We start from the raw sequence: 15,029 nt of genomic DNA on the forward strand, positions 1-15,029 counted from the left end.
CACACTCACTAAAGGAGAGAACATTTCTGTTTCTGACCTCAGAGTGGCTCTGGAATTTGATCAGATCCTATCGCTCATCCCTGCCTTCTTGCCATCATGATGTCATCCCTGGCAGCCTTTACACTGGATGAGTAAGCCCAAAGGTCTTGAGGATTCACCAAACTCTTTGTCGGAATAATTTATCCCTTATTGCTTTCTGGTACCTTGGCTTATAAGACATGGCATATGACAAGAATTTCTTTCTCTCTCTCTCTCTCTCCACAAAATTTCTGGAAGATAACCACACACACATATACTCACACATGCACACAACACAAATGCATCATCAAAATTCCTGGGGAAAGGCCATGTTTTGTATTTATTTTTGGATAACTGCCTTTCCCTCCTTGAGGACTACTGTGGTTTCCAAACTTGTCTTCACGTAAGATTTATAGAGATAGCCCCCCTTAAAAGGACAGATTCCCGGGCCACATCTCAGATCTGTAGACTCAATGACTGAAGGGCAAGACGGCAAAAACTGCAAGTTTCACAAAGTCCATTGGTGATACTTAACTCAGCCTGGGTATTTGACCATGTTTGGCTAAATGACCTCAATACTAGCTTCCTTGAGCAAGTATGTTCAGAGGCAAAGGTGGTGGAACCATCAAATTGGAGGCTCTTTCTTTTCTGCCTTTAAAAAATTTTTATTTATTTATCTTTTATTTTATTTTTTCCAGCTTCATTGAGTTATAATTGAAATGTAGCCTTGTATAAGTTTAAGGTGTAAAACACCATGATTTGATGTATATATGTATTGTGAAATGATGCCCACAATAAGTTTAGTTAACACATCCATATCTCAGTGGACAGCCCTTTCTCCTACGTTAGCAAAATTAGTTTGGTTTGTGTAAGCCAAATTAGGTTAGGTAAGGTCAAAATTGGGTCAAAAGTAATTCAAACCTCAGCTATTTCACTTTTGTAACCTTGTCTAACAACTCCTGAATGAGGAGATTGGTTGGGGTGGTCAGGGTAGACAGGTGATTCACAATTTGACCCATCTTGCTTTGTGGAAATAGTTTTCAAATCATGCTGTATGCTGAAATTATACTGAGGAGCTTTGAAGACATGTTGGTGCCTGAGATTATCTCACCTCTTAAGACTCTGATTTAATTGATCAAGGGTGTGGTTCGGTTATTGAAAAAAAATTTAAGCTACTTTTATGATTCTAATTTTCAGCTAAGGTTGGAAACCACTGGACTGAGATCATTCTAGTGACCATTATGTTGGTGCAGGTCTACCGTGTTGGCAAAATAGCCAACCCTCCATTATATATTAAAAGAGCAAGTGAGCTAGTCCCCTTGGTGAGGATTCCATGGCGTTGGGACAGTGGGCATAGTGACTGTTATCTGAAGCTAAGGTCGATGGTATAATCGAGGCCGCATGCTGAGCAGTTTATGTGTAATCACGCTTGTATACGTTTGCTTATATGTGGAGAAAGATGTGAAGGACATGTTATTAACGCTATTTTCCTCAGGGCAGGTATTCTGGTAGTAAAACTGGACAAGAAGAGGACATCATTAACTTTTAAAATTGAGAATTCATTGTGAAGCAGAGAACTGAAGAGAGGGTCAAATTTAGCAAGGTGATCCCAAAGCAAATGTAATGTTTCATTCCTCAGGTATGTTAGTCTTGCTGAACCAGTAACTTGAAGTAATAACATGGTTTTTTTCTCTCTCCTTCAAGATATATAAAATATAAATGAAGTACATCTCCCCTCAGTACTCTCAAAATATATCTTAGCATGATTTTCAATAATCTACAAAGACTAGGACTAAAAGTAGAACACACTGGGGTCAAAACACACTGGTTCACACATTAAGCCATTTTCAATGGCCCAGCAGATCATTTCTAATTTTATTCTATATAAACAACCTATGATCTTCTTTCAGTTTTCATAGTCATGGGCCTAGTGATCTTGAAGCAATAGGGCTAAATTAAATGGCCACCTCTAAATTAATGCTTGTTTTGTGGCTACCCAAAGACTCAGGAGAAAATCTGACATGAAAGGATATTTTTGACTCTTTTGAGGACCAGAAGAACTTGGTATTTCTCTAGGAGATTTTCCTCTAATCTCTGTTTGTAACGTGGAGATAGAGTGAGAAATTATTTTCTCAACATTCAGTCACTGTTAGAGGTGAGAGTGGTGTGTGTCCTTTTAGTTGCTTAGCTATCCATAAGACACTGTCATAGGTGTAATGCTGCAGGGATCTGCTGAGTGTTGTATGTGGAAACACTGAAGAAGGATTGATAATGGAGCTTCGGGTGTGTTCACCCAAAAGCTGCTCTGTGTTTTCTTCACGTTCTAATTACTTCTTCCGGCTGGGATGCATTTTCTATTTGTATATGCAAATGTAACTTCATTTATAGGTATAAATCAAATCTGTATAAATAATAAAATACAGTCTGTAGCTAATGTTCATGCTTCCCAGATCTGTTTGGACTGCCAACACTTTCTTAAAATTCCTAAAAGAATTGTGTAGATGACTGTGAAACCAAATGTGATATAATAATAATAATAATAATAATAATAATAGTAATAATAATAATAAACTTAAAAATTCAAATACTCTGAGGAATAGGCCATTTATAAAATCAGGCGACACATTCTGAGAGAGGACAGGAAGATGAAGTTTAATGTCCCAGTTTTGGCACAGAGTTGGATGGTAGAACAGTCCACAGCATAATCTCCCAGTTTCTCTGCCCAGCACCTGGAATGGGAAAGTATCCCTTAATAGAGCAGTGAGCTGACAAGGTAAATCTCTATTTCAAGGGTCAAAATAAATAGTTTCTGGGAAGCCAAACATCTATTTTTAAAAAGCCACACCTGGAGAGAATGGGATGTCTTGCTTGGGATGTCTTGGGATGTCTAGGTGGGGATGTCTAGCTTGGGATGTCTTGGTGGTTTTCCATCCAGAGCCTCTATGATTATGCATTGCAGGTGCTGGTGCTTGGTTTTTAGGGGGAGAAATACAAGTCATGAAAGACCAGAGGAGGCTTCTAGGCCGCAGCAGCAGGAGGCAGTAGACTACCAGTGAGACTAGCCGGTGTGCACCAGCTAAGGAATTTGAAAGTTCTGTTGTTCGACATTCTGGATGTTTGCTCTAATTTTAATGCATTACCCCATAATCACAGAAAGCATAAGCCAAGGTGATAGCAAAAACAGCCACCTCTGGACTATTAGATTAAGAGCCAGGGGAAAAACCTGTAGACACTATGCACTGCTTTTCATCTCAGCCCTCGAAATTTCACAGTACTGAGCAAAGGCAATTTATATTGGTATGATAGAAAGAACTTTTAAATTCTTATTGGTTAATTTGGTAATGATGACAAGTCACGAGTTTCTGGTCTATTTCCTAGATTCTCAAGTCTTTTATAATTGTTTTTATTAGAGGAGTAATATTCCAAGTTTGCTTTTTCCCTAAGTGATTGGCTTCATCATTCAATCAAGTAATTCATAATGGAATAATCAAAATAATTTACCCTCACTAAATCAGATAATTCTTCGTAAACACAAAAAATGTAGGTACTTTCAAAGGGGGCCAACAACTCCCTTGAAAATATAAGCTCATGTTTTTGACTCAATTCTTGCTTGGTATTTTACGATTTCAATTCAGAAAAATAGAATTTAAAAATATTTAAATTCATGAACTCAATTTATAAACTTAGTCGATCATTTGCAAATGTCACAAAGTTTTCTTTTGTTCATTTCTAAGTAATAACTGTGATTAAAGAAAGGGTTAAAGTCTAGGCAGGGAGAGATAGGAGGCCCCTGAGTCCTCTAACTAGGCTCACACAGAGGGCTATGTGACCAGGTTCACAGAAATCCAAATCATAACCACACTGAGATACCACCTTACACCAGTTAGAATGGCAAAAATGGACAGGGAAAGAAACCCATTTAAAACCCATCTGAGATTTTATTAGACAGCCCTCTAATGAGTATCACAAAACTTTTCTTTTTCTTTAAGATTATTTATTTATTTATTCAACAGAGAGAGAGAGAGAGAGAAAGAGAGAGAGATCCCAAGTAGGCAGAGCAGCAGGCAGAGGGAGAGGGAGAAGCAGGCTCCCCACTGAGCAGGGAGCCTGATGTTGGGCTCGATACCCAGGACCCTGGGATCATGACCTGAGCCGAAGGCAGAGGCTTAACCAACTGAACCACCCCTCACAAAACTTTTCATGACTAATTCTGTAAAGGTTTTCAGAATGTGCAACTACAACTACTTACATATGTCCAGAAGCTTCTGAAATGGGTCATGTCATTACATTATTATTATTATTTATTTACATTATTATTAATTAATTAATTTATTTATTTATTTTGCTTCAAGGCAACACTGTGCTTAGGCCATTCAAAATCAAACCAACAGAGTTAGTGAAGTTGCACAAGTAATTTCATAGCCCAAATAAGACACCATTAAAAATGGTTCCAAAAATATGATGTTCCAAAAATATTATGACACACTGAAATTTAGTATGAACTTCCTTTCTCTACCAAAACAAACCTGCAGACCTATGAAAACACTGAAGTATCCAAAAAGCTACAAAAATATATTCATTTATGTTTTTATTATATCCTGATCCAGCTAGAAGGAAGAGTTAGCATTTAGAACATAGGATCCATCTTCAACAGCTGAAAAGCAGCCCTTTTACTAAGAAAGGAAACAGGATACTGAAAAAATGTATCCTCACCAGCGCTGTGAATTGTGCAAGACTGTTGAACCACAGATCTGTACCTCTGAAACAAATAACGCAATATATGTTAAGAAAAGAAGAAGAAGAAGAAGATAGCAGGAGGGGAAGAATGAAGGGGGGGAAATCAGAGGGGGAGCCAACCATGAGAGACTATGGACTCTGAAAAACAAACTGAGTGTTCTAGAGGGGAGGGGGGTGGGAGGATGGGTTAGCCTGGTGATGGGTATTAAAGAGGGCACATTCTGCATGGAGCACTGGGTGTTATACGCAAACAATGAATCATGGAACACCACATCAAAAACTAATGATGTAATGCGTGGTGATTAACATAACAATAAAAAAATTTAAAAAAAGTATCCTCACCAGAGAATACCAGTACATTTATAAAATATCACTACAGCAGCTTGTGACTCAATCACTAATTTCATGATATACTTGTATTTCCAAAAACATTAAAAAAAAAGATGTTCTCAGAACTCATGAATATTTCATTTTAAACCCATTTGGCTAGCAGACATGACACATAACTGAAACATCCTTATTTGAGATAAGGAACAAAAGAAAGAGAAACATAGCAAGCAATTTTTAGTTCCAGCTTCATGTCAGTACTGGTTAATCTATGACAGGTGCCTAAATCACAAAACTTGTTAGCTTAAAATATTTTAGAAAAAAATCTTTCCTTAAGAATTTAATTGAGGGGGCACCTGGGTGGCTCAGTAAGTTGAGCATCCAACTCTTGGTTTCAGCTCAGGTCATGATCTCATGGGTCATGGGATCAAGCCTTGTGTTGGGTTCCATGCTCAGCATGGCGGAGTCTGCTTGAAGATGTTCTCTCTCTGCCCCTCTCCCCTTTCTCTCTCTCAAATAAATAAATAAATCTAAGAAAAAAGACTTAAATTGAGAAAGAGACATCAGCAGGATGACAGAATAGGAGGTTTTTTATCCCTTCACAGAAACACTAATTTGACAGCCATCCACATATAAAAACACCTTCACAAGAGTTATAGAATCTGGGTGAGAGATTACAGCAACTGGAGGACACATGGAAATAAGAAATGATGCACTGATGGGAGTATGAAGGACAGTCTCACTTTGTACACATCAGCCCTCCCCATGCCCAGGGAGTGTGTACCCAGAGAAACCCCCTCCACCTGGGAGCTCTCTCATGGAGGCAGGAGAGAGGAGAACATCTGACTTTGTCATGAAGTCTGGTGTTGGGCTGCCTCCATTCCAATGAGTCCCCATGGATGCAGACTCCTGACCTACTTCCACAGACCCAGGTTCCAGCCTGCTGTCATGGACCCAGGTGCCAGGCTCACCCAAATAGTAGTAAGGAGGGCATTGATGGTCCATGGTGTGATCTGGCAATAGATATGCAAAACATCACCCCTGGGTACTCATAATCAACCACTTAAAAAAGCAAGAACCCAGTCACCCCATCCCTCCCACCCCACCCCCCACTCCAGCAACCCTCAGTTTGTTTCCTGCAATTAAGAATTCCTCATATCAGTGAGATCATATGATACATGTCTTTCTCTGTTTGACTTATTTCACTCAACATAATACCCTGAAAAACAAACTGAGGGTTCTAGAGGGGAGGGGGGTAGGAGGATGGGTTAGCCTGGTGGTGGATATTGAGGAGGGCACATTCTGCATGGAGCACTGGGTGTTATGCACAAACAATGAATCATGGAACACTTCATCTAAAACTAATGATGTAATGTATGGGGATTAACATAAGAATAAAAAAAATAAAATAAAATAAAAAAAAAAGCAAGAACCATAAGAGTCTCTTAACAATAGGGAACAAACCAAGGTTTGCTGGAGGGGAGGTGGGTGGGAGGATGGGGTAACTGGGTGACGGACATTGAGGAGGACACTTGTAATGAGTACTGTGTGTTATATGCAAGTGATGAATCACTAAATTCTACCCCTGAAACTATACCACACTATATGTTAACTAATTAGAATTTAAATAAAATCTTGAAAGAAAAAAAAAGCAAGAAGCTGGGTGACTACGATACTTTCAAACATTTTTGGCAAACTAACAGATAATAATGACACTGGCTGGTTTGTTTCTACTGGACAAAGTTGGGAAAGAAAACCATTAGCTCAGGGATTTGAACTCCCAGCTGAAGCTGCATAAATGATCTAAAAACTTTATGTAGGTCATGAAAGACACCCTTATATCCCCTAGCTATAGGGTTGGGATTGCTGAAAATCAAACCTAGAATCTCATCCTATGATCATTTGAATTACTACAGAAATTGAACTCCCAGTCTCATGGAGTATCTACTTTAAAGTGAGAGTATTAACTGGGGAGGAATGGGGTCCTGAAAGTTGGAATGGGGACATGTGGGAAGATCCTGATGAAGCTGGGGATATTGAGCCTCTAAATTCTGATGAGTCTTTTTTGACACTGGAAGAGATCTCCCCATTCCCAAAAGGAGCAGCCTTTCACTGCCAGTGGGAGTAGCCCCTCTACCCCCTTCTGAGAAGATTATCACTGCAATGCTGAGGAAACTTCATGGACTCCCTGTCTTGCTGAGCAAGACAATTCTGAATACCCTCAGTAGCTCCCTTTTGTTCCCCTTTACTTCTAAACTTATAACAAGACTCAAGTCCCAGAAGGTCCCAAAAGGTGGATGTACAAAGTGTGACCCATGAGGAGGTGAGCTATACTTCAAAAGAACTACTTGAGTTTTCTGATTTATACAGACAGAAATCTGGGGAACACGTGTGGGAATGAATACTAAGGATGTGGGATTTCACCATTTGGTGAAAGGAACATGAATTTGGGTCAGGCCAAATTTGTTAATATGAGCTCACTCAGCAGAGATTCTGCAACTAATATTGCAGCTTGGAGTGTTAGAAAGGGCTCTAACAATTTGGTTGGTTGACTAAAGCATGAACAAAAAGATGGCCCATCATGAGCAAGTTAGAAATACTAGAACTGCTTTGGTTTAATGTAAAGAAAGAGATTGAAAAGCCGAAGGAGATTGGAATGTTAGAGTGGATTTGTTATTTAAAACCTACTCACCCACACTGGGAGGGTCCAGAAGGCATACCTTTCACCATGAGAAATCAATTTGTGAGGGAAACCCCCAGCATCTTTGAAGAACTCTGAAATCACTCTTCTCTGTGGACTAGGCTTACTTACAGTAGGAACTGCAGTCACTGAATTGGGAAACCTAGATGCAATGGAGCTAATTGGATCCCAGGTGGCAGCGGCCAAGGCAGTATTTAACTGCAAAGGCAAGATGACTGTGGTTCCTATAATGGATAGCAGAGCCAAGCCAGCCATCAGAATACTCTGACTTACGTGGGCCTGTGGCATTGGCCAATTACTTATGGTGTTCCCAGAAATGAAATAGATAGGAAGGCTACTACATCCTCATTTGATCAGTATAAGCAGAAAAGTTCTAGATCAAGTGAACAAAAGTCTAACCTGAACCACGAAACATAGAGCCACGTTTCTCAGTCTATTCTCAGACGTAAGCCAGTTTACACAACCAGAATGAAGGGGACGCTGGGTCTCCATGAGGAAGGATTTTGGTACACTGACTAAAATTTATACTGTTGATCTTTTCCCCAACCTTCCTCAATGAGACCTACAGCCTTTTACTAGGTTAACTGTGCATTGCACAAAAGGAAATAATCAGAACTTTCAAAGACCATTGGACGCTGGCTTGGAACTAATTCCAGGAGACCCAAGATGTCCCTGTCGCCCACCTATCAGAGTGGCAACTTATGGAGGTCAGGTGATCAATGGAGTTTAGCTCAGAGCCCTCTCACAGTGGGCTTCGTGGGTCTCCAAACACATCCAATGGTTATTTTCCTTTTCTAGAATGTACAATTGGAATAGATATACTCAGCAGCTGACAGAATCCCCACATATGTTCCCAGACTTGTGGAGTGAGTGCTATTACAGTGGGGAAAGCCCAGATGGAAGCTACTAGAAGTGCCTGTACCTAGGAAATAGTAAACCAAAAGCAATATCACATTTGGAGGAAATGCAGAGATTAGGGCCACACATCATCAAGAAATGGAAAATTGCAGGGGTGGTAATTCTCGTTTCATTCTTCCTATTTGGCCTGTGAAGATGTATGGATCTTAGAGAAAGACTGTATCTTATTGTAACCATCTGGTGATGAGTAGTCCAATTGCAGTTGCTGTACCAGATGTAGTTTCATTGTTTCAGCAAATTCAGTACATCCCCTGGTACCTGGTATGCAGCTATTGATCTGGCAAATGCCTTTTTCTCCATTCCTGTTGATAAGACCAATCACAAGCAATCTGCTTTCGCTGGCAAAGCCAGTAATACACTTTCATTGTTCTACCTCAGGGGCATATCAATTCTCAAGGCCCATGGCATAATTTAGTTTGCAGAAATATTGATTACCTTTCCTTTCCACATGGTCTATTACATTAATGACATTGTGCGGACTGGACCTAATGAGCAAGAAGTAGCAATTACTCGATTTATTGGTAAGACATTTGTGTGTCAGAGAGTTTGACAAGTTTCAGACAAAATTTGACAAAAATTCAGGGGCCTTCTTTCTCAGTGAAATTTCTAGGGACCCATTGGTGTAAGGCATATTAAAATATCTCTTTTGAGATAAGATTAATCATTGCGTATGGCCTTTCCTACAACCAAAAAAGAGGCAGAAGGCCTAGTGGGCCTCTCTGCATTTGGGAAGCAATGTATTCCTCATCTGGGTCTGTTACTCTGGCCTGTTTATTTTTGGCTAAAAAATAAAGATTTGAGTGTTGCCTGTATTTTGTACTTAAAGCCATGTACAAAGATAAAGACTTCAAGAGAAAATATGTAATAAAAAGTGCAAAGAATATGTTAAAACTCTGAGGCACACCATTTGAAGGGCCAAAAAAGGAGAATGCAAAATAATTGAAAAAAAGAAAATGAAAGAAAACCAGTAAAGAGTGATAAAAAAGAAGAGAAAGGTAGGAGAGATTCACAGATTGATCAATAACGCTTTATAAAATTAGGTAAATGTACTGCTAACACCAATAGACATGGGTTTGCCAATCTGGAAATCATTGATGTCATTTGAAAGTACAGTTCCAGTCTGGTGGTAAAGGCTGAATACAAAATTGGTATGCAAATGAGTAAAATAATATTGAGAAGTAGAGACAGCAATAAAGTGTTTTCCTGATTCTTGACTCTAAGGCTTTACCTACCTTTCATCTGAAATATCCCTGAAACTAATCTTGTATCCCCATGTAATGCACTTATGTTATTACTGAGGTTTTTAGTCTATGTTAACCTCTATTCTTTCGACTAAGTATAGACATTTTGTAACCAATAACAAAAAGCCAGGAGATACATCATCATTTTACTAAGTTCGGATTTCAACTGAGTGAGTCCTAAAAACTTTTAAGCAAATACTTTCTAAACAAATAACCATCCTCACTTCTACTGAATAAATGGAATCATGGAATGATATGTAGTAACTCCCATTCTGTAAATTCTATAGCAATGTAGTAAAGTGGGAAAAAGACAGAACATTGAATCATAAGACATATCTTGGCTTCATCGTGTATTAAATACAATCTTAGGCATAAAACCTAAATTGTGAAACTCAATTTCTTCCCTTTAACTGTGAGAATGATTATGATAATCTATGCAAATCATAAGATTCATGTAAGACTTACAAGAAGAAAATACCTAAAACTTCATTTTTAATGTCACATGCTATACAAATGAAATCTTTTCATTAATATCACCTGCTACTCCATCCTTTGATGTAATGCTTAAAAATTACAACATGCATAGAATTCTAGCAATAAAGGTGTAAAATTAGAGGTAGTTCCTAGTTTTGCATTATACATGAAGCTAAACTTCACACTCAAACTAAATGAGAAAATTAAAATATTAGAGAAAATGCAACATTAAGCATTTCTTTTCAAAGAACACCATAGAAAATAATTAATACATGATTGATAAACTGGGAGAATGTATGTTTAATGTTTAAAAATACAGAGTGTGGGGATTTTTGTCCATTTAATTTACTGTTGTACTACAGAATTTTTTCAGATCTTATTTCTTATTTTTGCAGGTCCTCAGCAAAGTTCAGAAACTTCACTTCTTACGCTTCCATCCTTAGTTGTGATTTAAATTTCAGGTTGGCCTTGTAATTACCTTTCTCATCAGTAATTCTTCACACTTGGTCTTCTTCCACCTTTTCCTTTTATTCTATTCTTTATGAAAATAGGAAGGATAGTCTTGATTTAAGGCAAAGGCTAAGGTCTAAAATAAAAGCTAATTATGGGAAATACATTTTTCTACTTTCCCTGAGATCAGTTTTGTTCTGTCACTTCACTAAAACTTAGTATCATTAAAAAATTCTATCATCACCCAACTCCTTAGAAAAAATTATTTTTTCTTATGCTGAAAAACTTTTCCAAGCTCTGCTAAAGCAGTCATGAATAGGTTAGAATCCTTGGCTTTTATATCTATGTGAAGCCCATGACTCTTAACATAGGACTAAGGAGTGTACGGTAGAAGATGCTACTTAAGAAATGTAGAGTAAAATGTATGAATTGCAATAGTTGTAAAGTAAGAAATGAAGATTATAAATATAGCTTTTAGGGAACAGCTGTGCAAAAGTTTTCTGTAAAATATATCCATGGCAGAATATTTGATCTATTGAGAATGAGATGTTAAATAGAAAACTTAATATAAGTATTTCTAGGGCACCTGGGTGGCTTAGTTGGTTAAGAAAACTTAATATAAGTATTTCTAATCTGTAAAAAAAAAAAAAAAGAAAAAGAAAAAGAAAACTGTTCTTTCCAATCTTTTATATTAAAATTTTGCATTTTTAATACCCCAAAGAAAATTTATTTTGTCCACTTACTGTATTTGAAAGCAATACAAATTCATTTGTGAAAATTTGTTTTCATATTCCCCTTTAATCTAGCCTTAAATATTCATTCTTCTCTCTGCTTATTCTAAATTGTATGCATACTGTAAGGGAATTTCCTCAGACAAAATGAAGGTATTTGGTGTGAGAAAAAGATTGAGTCATCAAAGACATCCTCTGTGCTAAGTCCCCCAAATTTCACAATACCTTGAGTCAGTGTCTTTCTTCTGTCTTCAAAGCCATTCTTTGAGAAACAAGTATTTCTAAAGGACTCTACTAGATCTGAGTGAGGCAAACATATAGCAAACATTTTCTGGACTGAACTTAAATGCATGTTCTATATTTCCCATTCTTAAGAATTCAAATAATAACAACAAAATTGTATCTACGTATTTGTTTGTAATCAACAAACAGCTTGCCTGAATTGGGATGGTTGGAAGGTAGATATGTAAAATTAAAATATTTAAAAATCTTCTTTCTTTATTTAAAATTAAAAATGAAGTATAGTAAAGTTTTTTTTTCTATCTATTGCTATTGCAAGAGATCATCACTCTGTATCTTTTCTCAAACATTAATTAATAATGTGACTTAAGTTTATTTTGATTGGCCACATGATTTTGATATGTTCCACTAACATTAAATCACCTTCACTAGGTTTGGAAGGATGATTAGGAATTAATCAGGCAAATATAAAGTATAGTATTAAAGTTGCAAGGAGCAGCATAGGCAAAGGCTTGGAGGTAAGATATCCATTTGGTGGGCTTTAGGAAAGTAAGCATGATAGGAACTTATTTTATGAAGGAGAGTGGTACATAATAGCAATGGGGGTTTGTTTCTTTCCATATGATTGAGAGCTTTATATGTCAGATATGCAGGATGCTCTGGGAGAGGAGACAAAAGGATGGAAGACAACAAAACTATTTTTTTAAGTTTATTTTTTTAGTAATCTCTACACCCAATATGGGGCTCAAACTCAGAACCCTAAAATCAAGAGTCACATGCTCTTCAAATGAGCTAGCCCAGCACCCTAAAATCAAAACTATATTACACTAGAGTTGTATATAAGGTGGAAAATAGGGAATACCTGAAAAGATTACAGAGGTGTGAGTTATCTCAGACTGATGGTTTCCTATGCAAATAGCATAAAGACATAAGAGTAAGAGGATCCTGTGTCCAGATCATGGACATTTATATAATTTGATATGCTTGGGCATAGTTCTATGTGTATTGATGTCATGGTACTCCTTATAAAACTTGCTAAAAATTAAGCTATATCTAATGAAATACATTAATTAGGGATTTAAAATTTTCTGATTTTTTAAAGAAAGATTAATCTAATAAACGGGAGTTAGGATAGAGGAAACATGCAAAACTGCATTATTAATGGTGAGAGATGATTAGGACTTAGAATAAGCTAAAGTGGAGAATGTGATAAAATACACAAGAAGAGAATAAAGTTCCTAAATTAGATATTATTTGGCTTGCTACAGGAGGGGGTAAAATTGAGGTAGGAAACAATGCTTCTTATATTTTTACACTGAAAAAATAAGAGTTGGTATAATAAACTTGTCTTTATTTAGTTTGGTGCTCCTTTAGATTAACCAGAGAAAACTGTTTAATTAGGTAGATAAAAAGCTTGCTCTGGATGTTAGGAGAGAGGACTGCTTGAGATAATGATGTGAGCTTCATCCCCACTTAAATAAATGTTAATATATTTGGCATATTAAGAAAATAGCACTTGTAAAAAGAAGAAAGTCTAAATAGAACTTCAAGGAAAGACTGGAGAGAGAGAGAGGGAGAAGTCCAAAGACATAGAAAAGTAGTCAGTAAAGCAGTATGACTACCATGAGTGAGGTTAAAAATGAGAATTTCAAAGAGACATGAGTTATCTGTAGTTATCCATAGTGTGAAATGCTCTAGGATTGAAAATTGCTTACTTAATTGGCAATTTTATGATCACTGGTGATCTTAAGTATGACTGAAGTTCCCTTACTGTTACTTTTAAGAATTTTACAATTTTTAGTTAGCTTTTAATATTTTTCAGATTTTTATGACTAGAGTAGCCATTTATTACTAGAAACTGGAAGTGTCTTTAGAAACTTTGTTTTTTTATTTTATTATTTATTTATTTATTTATTTATTTATTTATTTATTTATTAAAGATTTTATTTATTTATTTGACAGTGAGAGACACAGCGCGAGAGGGAGCACAAGCAGGGGGAGTGGGAGAGGGAGAAGCAGGTTCCCGCCGAGCAGGGAGCCCGATTCGGAGCCCGGTTCGGGGCTCGATCCCAGGACCCTGGGATCATGACCTGAGCCGAAGGCAGACGCTTAACCGACTGAGCCACCCAGGCGCCCCAGAAACTTTCGGTTTTTTTAAAGCATGTTTTTCATGAATATTATTTTCAAGTGTAATACTGTGGTTTATAATAAATATATATTTTGGTCTTCCATCTACAGTTTCTGGCTTACAGCTCCTAATCTTAGGTGATAAATGCAGCGGAACATCTTTTGTTAAAACATTTGGTCTCTTGTCCTCACTTCCTGAAACCAAGTCACCTCAGAGCCCAGAAATGGGTGTCTGTTATTCATAACAAGTCTCTTTCAACCAGGACTTGCAAGACAGAGGTTATGTTAATGAAGTGATTTTTGGAAATCCCCTGGGCTGGTGGGTGGGGAGGGGAGCAGTGGTTGCCAGGGGAACCAACTGGTGAAATGAGGGTTAGAACTTTCAGTCCTACCCTATGATTTCCGGGGAGGGTGACAGGCTGGAGGTTGAATCTACCTATGGTCAGTGATTTAATCAAGTATGCCTAAGCAGTGAAATCTCTGTAAAAACCCAAAAAGAAAGAGTTCGAGAACTTCCAGGTTGGTAAATCAGAAAGCTTCCACCTGCCACTGTGCCTGGCCCTAAATACCAAATGCCACAGGAATAGAAGCTCATTTTTCGGGACCTCGCCATCTGTATCTCTTCATCTGGCTGTTGACCGGTATCCTTTAATGTCCTTTGTAATAAACTGGTATCTAGTAAGTAAACTGATTTCCTGAGTTCTGTGAACCACTCTAGCAAGTTAATGGAACCCAAGAAAGGGATCCAGGCAACCTTTGATTTACAGCAAGTCAATCAGAAGCATAGGTAACAACCCGGGCTTGCAATTAGCATCTGGATTGGAGGCAATCTCGTGGGACTGAGCCCTTAATCTATGGGATCTGACAATATCTCAGGGCAGATAGTGTCAGAATTGAGTTGAACTGTAGGACACCCACCTGGTGTCCAATTGCTTGGTGGTATGGGGAAAAACCCACCACATTATAACTGGTGAGCAAAATTGCAATAAATATGTTGTATTTTTTGTGGTTATTGCTATTCTGAAGGGCACTTCAGTAGTCCTGAAGATAATAAAGTGTTTTGTT

This window comes from Mirounga angustirostris, unplaced genomic scaffold, assembly GCF_029215605.1.
Source record: "Mirounga angustirostris isolate CCGP_5_RB_7025 unplaced genomic scaffold, mMirAng1.0.hap1 SCAF_5, whole genome shotgun sequence".
Lineage (NCBI taxonomy): Eukaryota > Metazoa > Chordata > Mammalia > Carnivora > Phocidae > Mirounga > Mirounga angustirostris.